Source organism: Microcebus murinus, chromosome 15 (genome assembly GCF_040939455.1).
Source record: "Microcebus murinus isolate Inina chromosome 15, M.murinus_Inina_mat1.0, whole genome shotgun sequence".
Classification (NCBI taxonomy): domain Eukaryota; kingdom Metazoa; phylum Chordata; class Mammalia; order Primates; family Cheirogaleidae; genus Microcebus; species Microcebus murinus.
The window spans coordinates 55,714,756-55,734,621 of record NC_134118.1 but is presented as its reverse complement, the minus strand read 5'-3'; positions in this window follow the sequence as shown (position 1 = coordinate 55,734,621).

Genomic DNA, 19,866 nt, shown 5'->3' with positions numbered 1-19,866 from the left:
TGTCTGGTTATTGTTTGATGTCCTTTAATGAGATTATAGTTTTTGCTTTATTTTTTAGATTAAGGATTGTAACACATCAAGACAGAAGTAAACAATATATAAATGTGGAACATAATGAATAACTAAGCTTTGATCACCTTTGTAACTACCACTTAGGTCAAGAAATAGTACATTATTCTCACCTAAAAGTCCCCTCACCAATGTGACTTTTCCCATCACATTCCACCTCCCTCCCCTACAGATTACTTACAGATAATAACTATTCCAAATTTTTGCTTTACTTTAATGGACAATTTGTTGAATGTAGGTGATTATATCATTTTCTTTATCATAAACCAATTTCAACATTAGAAAATGGATACTATTATTTTTTAAATTTCCCAAATGATTGTGTTCAAAAAAGATACTCTATATCATTTAAATCTTCTTAAATTTCTTAAGTCTTGTTTTGTGGCTCAACATATGATCTCCCTTGGACAATGTTTGTGTATACTTGAGAAGAATACATATTCTGCTGCTGTTGATGGAATATTCTGTAAATGTCTGATAAGTATTTTATCTAACGTATAGTTTAAGTCTGATGTTTCCTTATTGATTTTCTGGCTCGATTATCTACCCAATTCTGAAAGTAGGGCATTTAAGTCCCCTACTATTATTATATCATAGTCTATTTTTCAGATCTATTCATAGTTGCTTTATATATTTAGGTGCTACGATGTGAGATGCTTATATATTTACAATTATTATATCCTTTTGATGAATTGAGCCCATTATCATTATAAAATGACCTTCTTGGTCTTGTTTTACAGATCTTGACTTAAAGTCTATTTAATTTCATATGAGTATAGATACTACTGTTATATTTGGTTTCCATTTGCCATTCCTTCATTTTCAGTCTATGTGTCCTTACAGGTCAAGTGAGTCTCCTGTAGGCAGCATATAATTGAGTCTTATTATTTATATATATTTTTTATATCTACTATAAATTTTTGCTTTGGATTACCATGAGGCTTATAAAAATATATTATAGTTATAACAGGATATTTTAACCTGATAACAACTTAACTTTATTTGCATAAAAAATCATGTCTTTACACCACCTGCCCATCATTTGAAATTTTTGATGTCAAAATTAATCTTTTGATATTGTGTATCCCTCAAGAAAATATTGTAGCTAATATTATTTTTAATAGTTTTGTCTTTTAACCTTCATAGTAAAAATATAACTAATTATCACACCAACATTGTGGTATTAAAATATTCTGAATTAATTTCCTTAATTTTACCAGTAAGTTTTAAACTTTCATATGTTTTTATGTTACAAATTAGGATCATTTTCTTTTAGCTTGAATAACTCTCTTTAGCAATCCTAGTAAGGAAGTTCTAGTGGTCATGAACTCCCTCAGCTTTTGTTTGTCTAGGAGTCTTTGCTTTCATTTGTGAAAGATAGCTTTGCTACATACAATATTCTTGATTGCCAGGTTTTTTTCCTTTAGCACTGTCAACACAACATCCCAGTCTCTCCTTGCAAGGTCTTTACTGATAAATCCATTAAATAACTCTTTTATATATGTTATTTGTTTGTTTTCCCTTTCTGCTTAAAGGATCCTCTCTTCCTTGATTTTTGATAATTTGATTACTATATGTCTCTCTGTAGTCTTGTTTTTCAGAGCAAACTCAACCCAAAAGGTATTTTAATTTGGAAGATGTTTTATTCATCAATGCATTCCTAAGAGCATGACATGTAGCAAACACTCAAAAATTTTTATTAACTTAATAAATAAATCAGACAAAAATGTTTATGTGTGCATATACGTTCATTAACCTAAGTTTCATCAACTTGAAATATGATTATTCCCCTGCAAAAAAAATTCAAATCAGTATCCAAAAACGCATTATATCTCTCATTCACTATGTTGATGGAATTTTAAGTTGAAAATACTGCTTCTGCAAAATAGATTTGTGATTTGCTAAAATATATTAAAAGCTCAGGTTTTGTTTTTTGGTGCCAATGGGGGAAAATGCCTCTAGTATTTTTCAACTGGATTTTGTCTTGTTCATCTGCATTAAATTATGTTTTTCTCAGTTTCAGATGAATAAACACATTCCACAATGTCATTGTGCCAGTAGAATAATACACCTGGAATATGCTGATTTCCTTAATGACATCACAGTGTTTTCCTGATAGGCTAATCATATCCAAACAATGATATTAACATGATTTGTACATTTAGAAAAAAAGTATTTTATTCCAGGTTAATTATCACTGAAATTCATATCCTGACTAATTAATTTAAAGTACAAATTTTGTATGACAATATTTTCTCCCAGGCTTCTAATGGTTCAGTATTTTCTGATACTATTTAATTATCACCTTGATTTGACATATACTCTTAAAATAACATTTAGAATTCTATGCCCATATTTGAAATGCTGGAGGAAAGGACCTATATTCATGTTCAGAAATTTAAGTCAAGCTAATGGGACCACATATGTTTTCTGTTATGATATGGTTATAATTTTGCATGTAGAATATGTGGAATACACATTTTTTTACTCTGTTTATCCACATCCTCTAAAGTTTATACGCCCCCTTGATGTAATCTTATACTTATACTACCTAGAGAATTGAGCCAAAACAATCAATTCTCTTATTTTTGTCCCAGCATAACCACTAGATTTCACTGAACCCATAAATAGATTAGAATTTGTTATACCTTTATAAGGCAGAAAACAGAGTATCTACTCCCTGATACTTTATTTCTTTTCACCCAGTATGTTTTATATTACTATAAATAAAAAATTAATAATTATTTTCCTATGATCATAATTATTTGATATCTGTATGCAAGAAAGAAACATAATTAAAATAGTTCAGGAAGATAATTCTACAGATTTATCCATTTTGATACCTAAGTTGTGCATATATGCAAATTGAATCTTATTTCAAATATTTATGAAACAATTTATAATTGCTTGTGGGGTATAAATCAGTTAGCCAAGTTAAAGCCACATTACTTAAGGAAAAAAAGGATGACAAAAATGATAATACATGGATATGTCATCTCTGAAAATTTTGCAATTCTTAGAAAAGTTTATTTCATTTTCAGTTTTAAACAGATCCAATGACTTTACCAAAGAACTAAAGTATTCCAAATATTTTTACAAATTTGAAGTTATTGTGTAGCTGCTAATTTTTCTGCAAATGAAGTTAGTGTCAAAGAGTAGAATAACAACAGTGACTCTAGCAGGAGTTGGCCATTATAAGGAATCCAAAGAAAACAACACTGAAGGGTATGACAGGCTAAGGGGTCATTTTGACTGATCTATTTAGCGTTCCATTGTGGCTTATAATAAACTCAATAACTTGTGGACTATCTTGCTAGCTTGCTATCATACCTTGCTTTCAAATTATGCTCTATTGACTTTGTCAAATAATAGTAGTAGTTTTATGAGAAAGAGTAGACTAGACAGAAGAAATTAGGAGGGAAATAAACATTTTTCCGCATTTGCTAAAGGAACAGGATGCATGGCAGACACAATTGAGAGTACTTTTAGCTGCAGGAAGCTTTTCCTGTAAAACTTTGCTGGTTTCTTGATGTGGGTATGATTTTGGTATTTCACTTTCCACTTATACAGATGAGATTCTATTAGATCTACTCAATACTTTCTTACTTTAGTTAGCAAGCTTCTGCAAGTAGTGGATAAATTTTAAGAAAGTGCCATTTTCCGAAAAAAAATAAGTCCATAAACCTCAAGTAGATTTATTTGAAGTCACCATATGTCTTGATATACTATATTAGGCAGTATGGTTTAGTGTAATAAACATGGGCTTTGGAACTCTGCAGACGTATATCCAAATGCTAGCTCTGCCACTTACACCAATTTCTAATTACAGGAAAACTACTTAACTATACAAAATTTAATTTTCTTATCAGTAGAATGAGAATTGGGAATAAGATCATATAAGAAAATAAACGTGTCTCTTGGAACAAATATACTACTTTCTGAAATTTAACTGCAACCTAAATATATGAAACTAGCATACAGCCCGGATCATAGAAGGTATTCAACTGGTTTTACACCCCTTCCTTGAGAAGTCATTAAAATTAATGACTTAATTATATCATTATATCATTACATACTCAGAGTATCAAAATACTAAATCAATCAAGAGTTGGTCAACTTCTCACAGCAGGCTATAAGGAGTTTAAAATATATTCATTTAAATGAAATCAATGACTTTGAAAACTACATTAGGGGATTTTCAAACATCCTAATTTTCCCAAGACAATTAAGTGATGGGGTTCTGTAAGAGAAAAAAACTGAACTCTGCCTTTACCATTGCATTGAGAAGTTATATAATAATATATTGAGACATCTTAAGACCAGGGATCAACAAACTTTCTCTGTAAAGACTAGATAGCAATTATTTTAGAATTTACATGACATAAGGTTTTTGTTGAAACTATTCAACACTGCCTTCATAGTATACATCAACTATGGAGAGTAGGTAAACAATACGATGTATCTATGTTACAATCAAACTTTACTTGCAAAAATTGGTGACAAGCCAGCTGTGACCCACAGGCTGTGGTTTTCTAAGTCCTGCTGATCTACATACTGAGGACCTCTCAACACTATACAAATTATCACTTACATGATTTCTTATATTCATGGTATTTCTTATCAGTTAATGAGATGGCCAAGACTATATGTAGAGGTTTAGAGAATATATTAAAAGAATAATTACATATAAAAATTACAGGGGGCGGAGCAAGATGGCGGACGAATAACACCGCCAGACAGAGTGTCAATGCAGAAAAGACAGATTCTAGCAAAAATTAGAGGAAAGAAGCAAGAAGACAAGCACAAAGCAGACAAGGGCCGGAAGGAGGGGTACCTGAGACCCCGGGAGACTCCAGGGAGGAGGCTGCGGAGGAGAACTGGAGGCTGAGACCACCGGAGCAGCCCGGAGATCAGCGGCAAGGGTAGGTGGATTTGCTGTTTCCTCTCCCCTGCATTCGGAACTGCTGGTGGGCTCCCCAGCGGGTGGAGAGACCTGCGGACACCAGCCCAGAGACCGCCGCCGCCTGCCAACGGAGAGCCTGTAGCAGACGTGGCACCAGGTTCCCAACTTCCTCCGGGCACCACCGTGTGCACACACCCGAGCCGCGCAGCAGGCGAGATATTGCCTCCTCCTACCCTCCCCCGACCCTACCCGTGGCTGCCCAGAGAGACAATACAGCCACCAGCCGGAGGCACCTCCAGGGAACGGGACCTTCCCGTTTGGGACCCCGCCCGCCCTCCCAGGTGCTGCTGGCACCGTGTTCCCAGGAAAACGGTGCCAACTCAGAGGCTGAGAGACATAGACCCAGCTTGGGCTCCCTGTGGGTGAATTAGGACCGGAAATCCTATCCATGGTGGGAATACAGTTTGAACTCTGGGACCCAGAGGTCGGACCTGCAGACCAGATCCCCTACACCAAGGGCTAGCATTGCCCGGGGCACAGAAGGGTTATACGTGAACAGCCTACTGAGGTGTGTGTGCCTCCAGGGGCGGATCGGCATCCTAGAGGGCAACCCTCCTCCCAGGAGGAAGCCGTGCGCCCAACCCAGGTGGCGTTCCTGTGCAGGGAACCTCCCGCCAGTATAACAGTCCGGGGAGGCCTGGTGGCTTGTGGTCTGGCCTGCTGGCAGAGACCCAGGGTTAGCTGCGGAGTTAGGGAGGGTGGAAAGAAGCGAGGCCCGCTCCAGACTGCGGGTCTCAGACAGCCCCAGCCCCACACACAGACTTTCTGGCTGAGCAGGACATTCCAGCCCCTCCCTGACAGCTTTCCCTGGAAGCAGAGAACAGAAATTTGACCCCTGCTAACGGCCTGAGGGCAGGCTTATCCAACCCAGCTCCGCCCAGAACAAGAGCTGATAACAGGACCCAAAATCAACACCATAGCCTGTTCCTCCAAGCAAACGCCACCTACTGACAGGGACGGCATCTTGCACAGCCTTTCCACGGCACCCACTGACTCAATATACAGGGAGTGGTCCAATTTCACCCACAGGCACCACCTAACGCCTCAGAAACTAAACAAGGTGTGTGAATACCCAAACAATAACCTAAGGAAAGAAACAACAACTGATCGACATGGGAAGAAATCAGCGAAAGAACTCAGGAAATATGAAGAACCAAAAGGAAAACACACCCCCAAAAAGGAGCACTAGCCCCCTAGAAACGGACACCAACCAAAATCAGGCAACCAATATGACAGAAGAGGAATTTCGTATGTGGATCATAAGAACACTCACCCAGCTGCAACAACAACTCAATAACCAACACCAAGAAACCACAAAAAGTCTCCAGGATATGGGAAAAGAAATAGACACATTGAAGAAAAGTGTAACCGAACTCCTGGAAATGAAGAATCAATTCAAGGAACTACAAAATACAGTGGAAAGTCTCAAGAACAGGGTAGATGAAACAGAAGAAAGAATCTCAGAGCTTGAAGATAACACCCTCCAATTAAATAAATCAGTCACAGAAATAGAGCAGAGAAACAAGAGAAAAGAGCAAAGCCTACAAGAGCTGTGGGATTATGTGAAGAAACCTAATGTGAGGGTCATAGGGTTACAAGAAGGGGAAGAAGACAACAATTAAGGCTTGGACAAGCTGTTTGAAGATATAATAGAGGAAAATTTCCCAGGCCTTGCTCAAAATCTTGATATACAAGTTCAAGAAGCTCAGAGGACCCCTGGGAGATTCAACGCAAACAGGAAGATGTCACGACATGCAGTCATCAGACTGACCAAAGTATCAACTAAAGAGGCCCTTCTAAGAGCTGTAAGACAAAAGAAGCAAATAACATACAAGGGAAAGCCAATTCGAATAACATCAGACTTCTCTAATGAGACTTTACAAGCAAGGAGAGACTGGGGCCCCATTCTCACTCTTTTGAAACAAAACAATGCCCAGCCTAGAATCTTATTCCCTGCAAAACTAAGCTTCGTATATGAAGGAGAAATAAAAACATTCTCAGACAAGCAAAGGCTCAGAGAATTCACCAAGACAAGACCAGCCCTACAAGAAGTACTTAAAACAGCGTTATGCACGGAACATCATAATAATAACCCACGAATATAAAAACAACCAAAACCCAAAGATATTAAAGGCCAGATATTACAATGGCTCAAGACAGAAATCATAGCAACAACATCCAACCCAACAGAATGATCAGTAATCTACCTTACCTATCAGTACTCTCAATAAATGTGAATGGCTTAAACTCTCCACTCAAGAGACATAGGCTGGCTGAATGGATAAGAAAATACACGCCAAGTATATACTGTCTTCAGGAAACACATCTAACCTGCAAGGATGCATATAGACTAAAAATCAAAGGGTGAAGATCAATATTCCAAGCAAATAGAAGCCAAAAGAAGGCTGGTGTGGCAGTTCTAATTTCAGACAATTTAGTTTTTAAACCAACAAAAGTAGTAAAAGACAAAGAGGGTCATTATATAATGGTGAAGGGCACAGTCCAACAAGAAGAGATAACAATTTTAAATATATATGCACCCAACTTAGGTGCACCCAGATTCATAAAGCAAACCTTACTGGAGCTAAGCAAATGGATTAATAGCAACTCCATAATCGCCGGAGATTCCAACACCCAACTGACGGCACGAGACAGATCCTCCAAACAGAAAATTAATAAAGAAATAATGGACTTAAACAAAACTCTAGAACAATTGGGCCTGACAGACATCTACAGAACATTCTACCCAAAATCCACTGAATATACGTTCTTCTCATCAGCTCACGGGACATTCTCTAAGATTGACCATATCCTAAGACACAAAGAAAATTTCAAGAAATCTAAGAAAAAATAGAAATCATACCATGTACCTTCTCAGATCACAGTGGAATAAAACTAGAAATCAACCCTAACAGAAACACACATTTCTACACAAAAACATGGAAATTAAACAACCTCCTACTAAATGATTACTTCATAAATTAAGAAATCAAGAAGGAAATAAAAAACTTCTATGAAGAAAATGACAATGGAGAGACAAGTTATCAACTCCTCTGGGACACAGCTAAAGCAGTTCTGAGAGGAAAGTTTATCTCCATAAATGCCTATAACCAAAAGACAAGAAGATCACAAATAGAAAATCTACCGAAACGACTCAAAGAGCTGGAAAAAGAAGAACAGACCAACCCCAAACCCAGCAGAAGAAGTGAAATCAACAAGATCAAATCGGAACTAAACGAAATTGAAAACAGGAAAGCTAATCAGGAGATTAATAAAACAAAAAGTTGGTTCTTTGAAAAAATAAACAAGATTGACACACCATTGGCTAAGCTAACGAAAAGCAGAAAAGAGAAATCTCTAATAAGCTCCATCAGGAATAAAAAAGGAGATATCACAACTGATCCCAAAGAGATACAAGATACAATTTATGAATACTACAAAAATCTTTATGCACACAAACGGGAAAATGTGGAGGAAATGGACAAATTTCTAGAAACACACAGTCTCCCCAGGCTCAACCAGGAAAAAATAGATTCCCTGAACAGACCAATCTCAACAGCTGAAATAGAAACAGCAATTAAAAATCTCCCTAAAAAGAAAAGTCCCGGTCCAGATGGCTTCACACCTGAATTTTACCATACTTACAAAGAAGAACTAGTACCTATCTTGCAGAAACTATTCCACAACATCGAGAGGAACGGAAACCTCCCCGACACCTTTTATGAAGCGAATATTACTCTGAAACCAAAACCAGGAAAGGATGCAACAAAAAAAGAAAACTACAGACCAATATCCCTAATCAATATAGATGCAAAAATTTTCAACAAAATCTTAGCTAACCGAATCCAGACGCTTATCAAAAAAATAATCCACCATGACCAAGTGGGCTTCATCCCAGGGATGCAGGGATGGTTCAACATACGTAAATCTATCAATGCAATTCACCACATAAACAGAAGCAAAAATAAAGACCACATGATTCTTTCAATAGATGCAGAAAAAGCTTTTGACAAAATTCAACACCCATTCATGATACGAACACTTAAGAAAATAGGCATAGAAGGGACATACCTAAAAATGATACAAGCCATATATGACAGACCCATAGCCAACATCATACTGAATGGGGAAAAATTGAAATCATTCCCACTTAGAACTGGAACCAGACAAGGCTGCCCACTATCTCCACTTCTGTTCAACATAGTGCTGGAAGTCTTGGCTACAGCAATCAGACAGGAAAATGGAATCAAAGGTATCCAAATAGGGGCAGAAGAGATCAAACTTTCACTGTTTGCTGATGATATGATATTGTATCTAGAAAACCCCAAGGATTCAACCAAGAAACTCCTGGAACTGATCAATGAAGTTAGTCAAGTCTCAGTATACAAAATCAATACACAGAAATCAGAGGCATTCATATACGCCAACAACAATCTAATTGAGAACCAAATCAAAGACTCAATTCCCTTCACAATAGCAACAAAGAAATTAAAGTACCTAGGACTATACTTAACCAAGGACGTAAAAGACCTCTACATGGAGAACTATGAAACACTGAGGAAGGAAATAGCAGAGGATGTACACAGATGGAAATCCATACCATGCTCATGGATTGGCAGACTCAATATCATCAAAATGTCTATACTACCCAAACTGATCTACAGATTCAATGCAATAACTATTAAAATCCCATCAGCATTCTTCACAGATATAGAAAAAATAATTTTACACTTTGTATGGAACCAAAGAAGATCTCGAGTATCAAGAGCAATTCTAGGCAACAAAAACAAAATGGGAGGCATTAATATGCCAGATATCAAACTATACTACAAAGCTGTAGTAATTAAAACAATATTGTATTGGCACAAAAACAGGAATATTGACCAGTGGAACAGATGTGAGAATCCCGATATAAAACCATCCTCATATAGCCACCTAATCTTTGACAAAGCAGACAAAAACATACGCTGGGGAGAAGAATCCCTCTTCAATAAATGGTGCTGGGAAAACTGGATAGCCACCTGTAGAAGGCTAAAACAGGACCCACACCTTTCACCTCTCACAAAAACCAACTCACACTGGATAACAGACTTAAACCTAAGATATGAAACTATTAGAACTCTAGAGGAAAAAGTTGGAAACACTCTCCTAGACATTGGCCTGGGCAAAGAGTTTATGAAGAAGTCCCCAAAGGCAATCACAGCAGCAACAAAAATAAATAAATGGGACATGATCAAACTACAAAGCTTCTGCACAGCCAAAGAAATAGTCATGAAAGTAAACAGACAACCTACAGAATGGGAGAACATTTTTGCATCCTATGCATCCGATAAGGGACTGATAACTAGAATATACTTAGAACTCACGAAAATTAGGAAGAAAAAATCAAATAACCCCATTAAAAAGTGGGCAAAAGACTTGAACATAAATTTTTCTAACGAAGACAGAAGAATGGCCAACAAACATATGAAGAAATGCTCAACATCTCTAATCATCAGGGAAATGCAAATCAAAACCACAATGACATATCACTTAACCCCAGTGAGAATGGCCTTTATCAAAAAATCTCCAAACAATAAATGCTGGCGTAGTTGCGGAGAGAGAGGAACACTCCTACACTGCTGGTGGGACTGCAAACTAGTTCAACCTCTGTGGAAAGCAATATGGAGATACCTTAAAGCGATACAAGTGAATCTACCATTTGATCCAGCAATCCCATTGCTAGGCATCCACCCAAATGATCCAGTGACACTCTACAAAAAAGACACCTGCACTCGAATGTTAATAGCAGCACAATTCATAATTGCAAGGCTGTGGAAACAGCCCAAGTGCCCATCCATCCAAGAATGAATTAATAAAATGTGGTATATGTATACCATGGAGTACTATTCAGCTCTAAGAAACAATGGTGATATAGCACATCTTATATTTTCCTGGTTAGAGCTGGAACCCATACTACTAAGTGAAGTATCCCAAGAATGGAAAAACAAGCACCAGATATATTCTCCAGCAAACTGGTATTAACTGAGTAGCACCTAAGTGGACACATAGATGCTACAGTAATAGGGTATTGGGCAGGTGGGAGGGGGGAGGGGGGCGGGTATTTAAATACATAATGAGTGAGATGTGCACCATCTGGGGTATGGTCATGATGGAGACTCAGACTTTTGGGGGGAGGGGGGAAAATGGGCATTTATTGAAACCTTAAAATCTGTACCCACATAATATGCCAAAATAAAAAAAATAAAATTACATATAATTTCTAATCATATTCTGCTTCTTTAAAAAGTTTAGTAGACACAGGGAGGATCAAGATGGCAGACGAGAAACACCGCCAGACAGAGTGTCTCTGCAGAAAAGACAGATTCGAGCAGAAATTAGAAAAAAGAAGCAAGAAGACGAGCATACAGCGGACGAGGGCTGGAAGGAGGGATACCTGATACCCTGGGAGACTCCACAGGAGGAGGCTGCGGAGGAGAACTGGAGTCTGAGACCACCAGAGCAGCCCAGAGACCAGCGGGAAGGGTAGGTGACTGCCATTTCCCCTCCCCTGCGTTTGGGACTGCTGGTGGGCTCCCCAGCGGGTGGAGAGACCTGTGGACACCAGCACAGAGATGGCCGACACCAGCTAGCGATGAGCCTGTAGCGGGCGTGGCACCAGGCTCCCAACTCCCTCTGGGCACCTCAGTGTGCACAGACACAAGCCGCATGGCAGGTGCCATATTGCCTCCTCCACTCTGCAGACCCTACCCGCGGCTGCCCAGAGAGACAATATAGCCACCAACCGGAGGCACCTCCAGGGAATGGGACCTTCCCTTTTGGGACCCTATAGCTGACTAAGGGGAACTCAGACTGTGAGCTCCATACCCACCAGCCCTCCCAGGTGCTGCTGGCACGGTGTTCCCAGAAGAACGATGCAGACTCAGAGGCTGAGAAACATAGACCTAGTTTGGGCTCCCTGTGAGTGAATTACGAACAGAACTCTTCTCCCTGGTGGGAATACAGTTTGAACTCTGGGACCCAGAGGTCGGACCTGCAGACCAGATCCCATGCACCGAGGTCTAGCATTGCCCGGCCACAGAAGGGATATACACGAATAGCCTACTGAGGTGTGTGTGCCTTCAGGGGCAGATCAGCGTCCTAGAGGGCAACCCTCCTCCCAAAAGGAGACTGTACGCCCAACCCAGGTGGTGTTCCTGCACAGGGAACCTCCCCGCCCGCCTCATAATCTAGGGAGGCCTGGTGACGTGTGGTCTGGCCTGCTGGCAGAGGCCCAGGAGTAGGTTTGGAGTTGGGGAGGGTGGAAAGAAGCGAGGCCCGCTCCTGACTGCGGGTCTCAGACAGCCCCACCCCCACAAACAGACTTTCTGGATGAACGGGGCCATTCCAGTCCCACCCTGACAGCTTTTCCTAGAAGTAGAGAACAGAACTTTGACCCCTGCTAACCACATTGGCGGTGCCTGAGGGCAGGCTTACCCAACCCAGCTCAGCCCAGAACAAGAGCTGATAACAGGACACAAAATCAACAGCATAGCCTGTTCCTCCAAGCAAGCGCCACCTACTGACAGGGACGGCATCCTGCACAGCCTTTTCACGGCACCCACTGACTCATTATACAGGGAGTGGTCGAATCTCACCCACAGATACCACCTAACGGCTCAGAAACTAAACAAGGCATGTGAATACCCAAACAAAAACCTAAAGGAAAGAAACAACAACTGATCGACAGGGGAAAAAATCAGCAAAGGAACTCAGGAAATATGAAGAACCAAACGGAAAACACACCCCCAAAGAGGAGCACCAGCCCCCTAGAAACGGACACCAACCAAAATCAGGCAACCAATATGACAGAAGAGGAATTTCGTATTTGGAACATAGGAACACTCACCCAGCTGCAACAACAACTCAATAACCAACATAAAGACACCACAAAAAGCCTCCAGAATATGGGAAAAGACATAGACACAATGAAGAAAAGTGTAACCGAACTCCTGGAAATGAAGAATCAATTCAAGGAACTACAAAATACAGTGGAAAGTCTCAAGAACAGGGTAGATGAAACAGAAGAAAGAATCTCAGAGCTTGAAGATAACACCCTCCAATTAAATAAATCAGTCACAGAAATAGAGCAGAGAAACAAGAGAAAAGAGCAAAGCCTACAAGAGCTGTGGGATTATGTGAAGAAACCTAATGTGAGGGTCATAGGGTTACAAGAAGGGGAAGAAGACAACAATTAAGGCTTGGACAAGCTGTTTGAAGATATAATAGAGGAAAATTTCCCAGGCCTTGCTCAAAATCTTGATATACAAGTTCAAGAAGCTCAGAGGACCCCTGGGAGATTCAACGCAAACAGGAAGACGTCACGACATGCAGTCATCAGACTGACCAAAGTATCAACTAAAGAGGCCCTTCTAAGAGCTGTAAGACGAAAAAAGCAAGAGACATACAAGGGAAAGCCAATTCGAATAACATCAGACTTCTCTAATGAGACTTTACAAGCAAGGAGAGACTGGGGCCCCATTCTCACTCTTCTGAAACAAAACAATGCCCAGCCTAGAATCTTATTCCCTGCAAAACTAAGCTTCATATGTGAAGGAGAAATAAAGACATTCTCAGACAAGCAAAGTCTCAGAGAATTCACCAAGACAAGACCAGCCCTACAAGAAGTACTCAAATCAGTGTTTCTCACTAAACACCATAATAAAAACTCACGAATATAAAAACAACCAAAACCCAAAGATTAAAGGCCAGATAATACAATGGCTCAAGAGAGAAATCAAAGCAACAACATCCAACCCAACAGAATGAACAATAATCTACCTTACCTATCAGTTCTCTCAATAAATGTGAATGGCTTAAACTCTCCACTCAAGAGACATAGGCTGGCTGATTGGATAAGAAAATACACGCCAAGTATATGCTGTCTTCAGGAAACACATCTAACCTGCAAGGATGCATATAGACTAAAAGTAAAAGGGTGGAGATCAGTATTCCAGGCAAGTGGAAGCCAAAAGAAGGCTGACGTGGCAGTTCTAATTTCAGACGATTTAGTTTTTAAACCAAGGAAAGTAGTGAAAGACAGTGGGTCATTATATAATGGTGAAGGGCACACTTCAACAAGAAGAGATAACTATTTTAAATATATATGCACCCAACTTAGGTGCACCCAGATTCATAAAGCAAACCTTACTGGAGCTAAGCAAATGGATTAATAGCAACTCCATAATCGCCGGAGATTCCAACACCCCACTGACGGCACGAGACAGATCCTCCAAACAGAAAATTAGTAAAGAAATTATGGACTTAAACAAAACTCTAGAACAATTGGGTCTGACAGACATCTACAGAACATTCTACCCAAAATCCACTGATATACGGTCTTCTCATCAGCTCACGGGACATTCTCTAAGATTGACCATATCCTAGGACACGAAGAAAATCTCAAGAAATTTAAAAAAATAGAAATCATACCATGTACCTTCTCAGATCACAATGGAATAAAACTAGAAATCAACCCTAACAGAAACTCACATTTCTACACAAAAACATGGAAATTAAACAACCTCCTACTAAATGATTACTTCATAAATGAAGAAATCAAGACGGAAATAAAAAACTTCTACGAAGAAAACGACAATGGAGAGACAAGTTATCAACTCCTCTGGGACACAGCTAAAGCAGATCTGAGAGGACAGTTTATCTCCATAAATGTCTATAACCAAAAGACAAAAAGATCACAAATAGACAATCTAACAAAACAACTCAAAGAGCTGGAAAAAGAAGAACAGACCAACCCCAAACCCAGCAGAAGAAGTGAAATCAACAAGATCAAATTAGAACTAAAGGAAATTGAAAGCAGGGAAGCTATTCAGGAGATTAATAAAACAAAAAGTTGGTTCTTTGAAAAAATAAACAAAATTGACACACCATGGGCTATGCTAACGAAAAACAGAAAAAAGAAATGTCTAATAAGCTCGATCAGGAACAAAAAAGGAGATATTAGAACTGATCCCAAAGAGACAAAAGATATAATTTATGAATACTACAAAAATCTTTATGCACACAAACGGGAAAATGTGGAGGAAATGGACAAATTTCTAGAAACACACAGCCTCCCCAGGCTCAACCAGGAAAAAATAGATTTCCTGAACAGACCAATCTCAACAGCTGAAATAGAAAAAGCAATTAAAAATCTCCCTAAAAAGAAAAGTCCTGGTCCAGATGGTTTCACACCCGAATTTTGCCACACTAACAAAGAAGAACTAGTACCTATCTTGCAGAAACTATTCCACAACATCGAGAAGAAAGGAAACCTCCCCGACACCTTTTATGAAGCGAATATTACTCTGATACCAAAACCAGGAAAGGATGCAACAAAAAAAGAAAACTACAGACCAATATCCCTAATCAATATAGATGCAAAAATTTTCAACAAAATCTTAGCTAACCGAATCCAGACGCTTATCAAAAAAATAATCCATCACAACCAAGTGGGCTTCATCCCAGGGATGCAGGGATGGTTCAACATACGTAAATCTATCAATGCAACTCACCACATAAACAGAAGCAAAAATAAAGACCACATGATTCTTTCAATAGATGCAGAAAAAGCTTTTGACAAAATTCAACACCCATTCATGATATGAACACTTAAAAAAGTCGGCATAGAAGGGATATACCTAAAAATGATACAAGCCATATATGACAGACCCATAGCCAACATCATACTGAATGGGGAAAAATTGAAATCATTCCCACTTAGAACTGGAACCAGACAAGGCTGCCCACTATCTCCACTTCTGTTCAATATAGTGCTGCAAGTCCTGGCTACAGCAATCAGACAGGAAAATGGAATTAAAGGTATCCAAATAGGGGCAGAAGAGATCAAACTTTCACTGTTTGCTGATGATATGATATTATATCTAGAAAACCCCAAGGATTCAACCAAGAAACTCCTGGAACTGATCAATGAATTTAGTAAAGTCTCAGGATACAAAATCAATACACAGAAATCAGAGGCATTCGTATATGCCAACAACAATCTAATTGAGAACCAAGTCAAAGACTCAATTCCCTTCACAATAGCAACAAAGAAATTAAAGTACCTAGGACTATACTTAACCAAGGACTAAAAGACCTCTACAGGTAGAACTATGAAACACTGAGGAAGGAAATAGCAAAGGATGTAAACAGATGGAAATCGATACCCTGCTCGTGGACTGGCAGACTCAACACCATCAAAATGTCTATACTACCCAAACTGATCTACAGATTCAATGTAATACCTATTAAAATCCCATCAGCATTCTTCACAGATATAGAGAAAATAATTTTACGCTTCGTATGGAACCAAAGAAGATCTCGAATATCAAAAGCAATTCTAGGCAACAAAAACAAAATGGGAGGCATTAATATGCCAGATATCAAACTATACTACAAAGCTGTAGTAATTAAATCAATATGGTATTGGCACAAAAATAGGAATATTGACCAGTGGAACAGATCTGAGAATCCTTATATCAAACCATCCTCATATAGCCATCTAATCTTTGACAAAGCAGACAAAAACATGCACTGGGGAAAAGTATCCCTTTTCAATAAATGGTGCTGGGAAAACTGGATAGCCACCTGTAGAAGGCTAAAACAGGAACCACACCTTTCACCTCTCACAAAAATCAACTCACACTGGATAACTGACTTAAAGCTAAGGTATGAAACTATTAGAACTCTAGAGGAAAAAGTTGGAATCACTCTCTTAGACATCGGCCTAGGCAAAGAGTTTATGAAGAAGTCCCCAAAGGCAATCACAGCAGCAACAAAAATAAATAAATGGGACATGATCAAACTACAAAGCTTCTGCACAGCCAAAGAAATAGTCATGAAAGCAAACAGACAACCTATAGAATGGGAGAAAATTTTTGCATCCTATGCATCTGATACGGGACTGATAACTAGAATATACTTAGAACTCGTGAAAATCAGGAATAAAAAATCAAATAACCCCATTAAAAAGTGGGCAAAGGACTTGAACAGAAACTTTTCTAAAGAAGACAGAAGAATGGCCAACAAACATTTGAAAAAATGCTCAACATCTCTAATTATCAGGGAAATGCAAATCAAAACCACAATGACATATCACTTAACTCCAGTGAGAATGGCCTTTATCAAAAAGTCTCGAAACAATAATCCTGGCGTGGATGCGGAGAGAGGGTAACACTCCTACACTGCTGGTGGGACTGCAAACTAGTTCAACCTCTGTGCAAAGCAATATGCAGATACCTTAAAGCGATACAAGTGAATCTACCATTTGATCCAGCAATCCCATTGCTGGGCATCTACCCAAATGATCCAGTGACACTCTACAAAAAAGACACCTGCACTCGAATGTTTATAGCAGCACAATTCATAATTGCAAGGCTGTGGAAACAGCCCTAGTGCCCATCAACCCAAGAATGGATTAATAAAATGTGGTATATGTATACCATGGAGTACTATTCAGCTCTAAGAAACAATGGTGATATAGCACATCTTATATTTTCCTGGTTAGAGCTGGAACCCATACTATTAAGTGAAGTTTCCCAAGAATGGAAAAACAAGCACCACATATACTCACCAGCAAATTGCTATTAACTGACTAGCACCTAAGTGGTCACATATGTACTACAGTAATAGGGTATTGGGCAGGTGGAAGGGGGGCGGGGTGGGCGGGTATATAAATATATAATGAGTGAGATGTGCACCATCTGGGGGATGGTCATGCTGGAGACTCAGACTTCTGGGGGGAGGGGGTGAAATGGGCATTTATTGAAACCTTAAAATCTGTACCCCCATAATATGCCAAAAAGAATAGTTTAGTAGAAAATATAGGAAAGTAGACTAAGAGAGGATGATGGCTAAATTTATAAGTAATAGCATGATTCCTCACTAACATAAAAACTGAATATAATGCATCTTCTAACCCATTGCTTAAAGCTGTAGTCAATCACAAGAGCATTTCAAATTATTTGTTATCACTGTCATAAACTGGTATGCTAGTTACAAAGTATGACAATACTCAGTCAAGAACCACAGAAAATTGTCACTAGGTATCCACAGTAGCTGAAGACAACATGAAAAAAACCAAAACAAAATATTTTAAATTTATCCACCCACTTGCAATAGGATTAAGCCCAACAATTATAAATCACTGGTTCTATAAATACAAAAGAATTTTAACATGTTTGAACAAATGGAGAGAAAAATAAAGATATTACAAAACATTTGGTAAGCCTCCTCCACAAAGCATGTTACAAACCACAGAACTTGAAAACAAAGTTAAAAGAAGTAAAAGATTGTTGTGAAGATGATTAAATAGTTTTCCTCCCCTTTACTAAAAGTCTTTCTAAAGATCAACATTAAAACAACTCATTTTTTTAATTGGTCAATTAGCCCCCTCTTATTAGATTATAAACTTAGAGAGATGAACAATGTATTATTCATCATCTTTTTAAGTACAAGATATGAATAGTATATGTATACTGTTCAAAATCCGTAGGTCTTAAGCAAATTATTATTCAATTGCATTTAATGATCTACTAGTCCTAATGGATCATAAAAATCACAAAGATGTTTACTGTTATCTCCAAACTCACTCATCCAAATAGGATATTTCCTGAAAGGGTAAAACTCCATCTTTCATCCCTAAATGATGTGCTGCAAAGACCAGAGTTCTTATGAAAAGATTGGAGAATTCAGAGCTGCACTCTTAAGCAATTCAAAGCAGACTCCTGTCCCTCTTAATTAAATGAATCCCTCAGCACTGCATGAGTAGGCTGCTTTCCAAGATAGAAAAGATGTCACACAGATGTTCCCAAGAAAATTTCCAAAAGGTTTACCTTGCTGGGAAAGAATGACTCCATTCAAAGTAAAATTTTACCAATCCTGTAAGAATGAACAAGAACAGAAGGACTGGAATTCCCCTCTTTTTAAAGGAACAGCATACACAAAGTACAACCAGACACGTATTCAGAATGTCCAGATGTCTTCACCATGTAGGGGAATTTTTAAAACACCACAGAAATAAGAAAAGGCACTGAGAGAATGATGAGAAGGTGTTGCAAATCTAAGAAGTGAGAATACACAGACCTCTCTCAGATTGCCAATTTAATTAGCTTTTCTCCTTCACGGAAAGATGCTTTAGCCATTAAAATGCCAAAAGAAGGACCCAAAACTATGCCTGATTTCAGGTCAAAGGTGAGAGAAAGAAATGCCAAGAAGACAAACACTTACAGAAGAAACCTGCAAAACAAGGCAGTAAAGGAGAGGTTTTATAGATCTGCAATACAGAAGAAGAAATCAGTATGGAATAGATCATGTCTGCTTTTGAATTTTAATGCAGATGATGGAACAAGAGGGCATACATAAAAATTAGGGAAAATCTGATTTGAAACAGATGTCAGACAGTCCTTCATTGCAAAGAGTCATAAATGAATATATGGAATATCAGGCAGAATAAACTCTTCAAGTGAATACTGAACCTGTTAAGAAACAACTGCATATCATCCCTTATAAGAAGAGATTATAAAACAGTATGAAGCTTTATTGGATGACTACAGTGTCTTCAATTTTAATGTTAATTAATTCTTATCATTTCATAACAACATAAAAAGTGTTCACTAGAATTAAATGATGAGAATAAAGCTGAAAATTAATATGTGGACAGGATTTTAAGTTTCTGATTTGGAGTGTTCTGTCACTCTACTATCTTGGCATTACAGTCTCACATGGTGAATTTGATGATTTCCAAATTACAAAAAATTAGATTATTTTGAAGACTAGAGTTCTATAACATATTG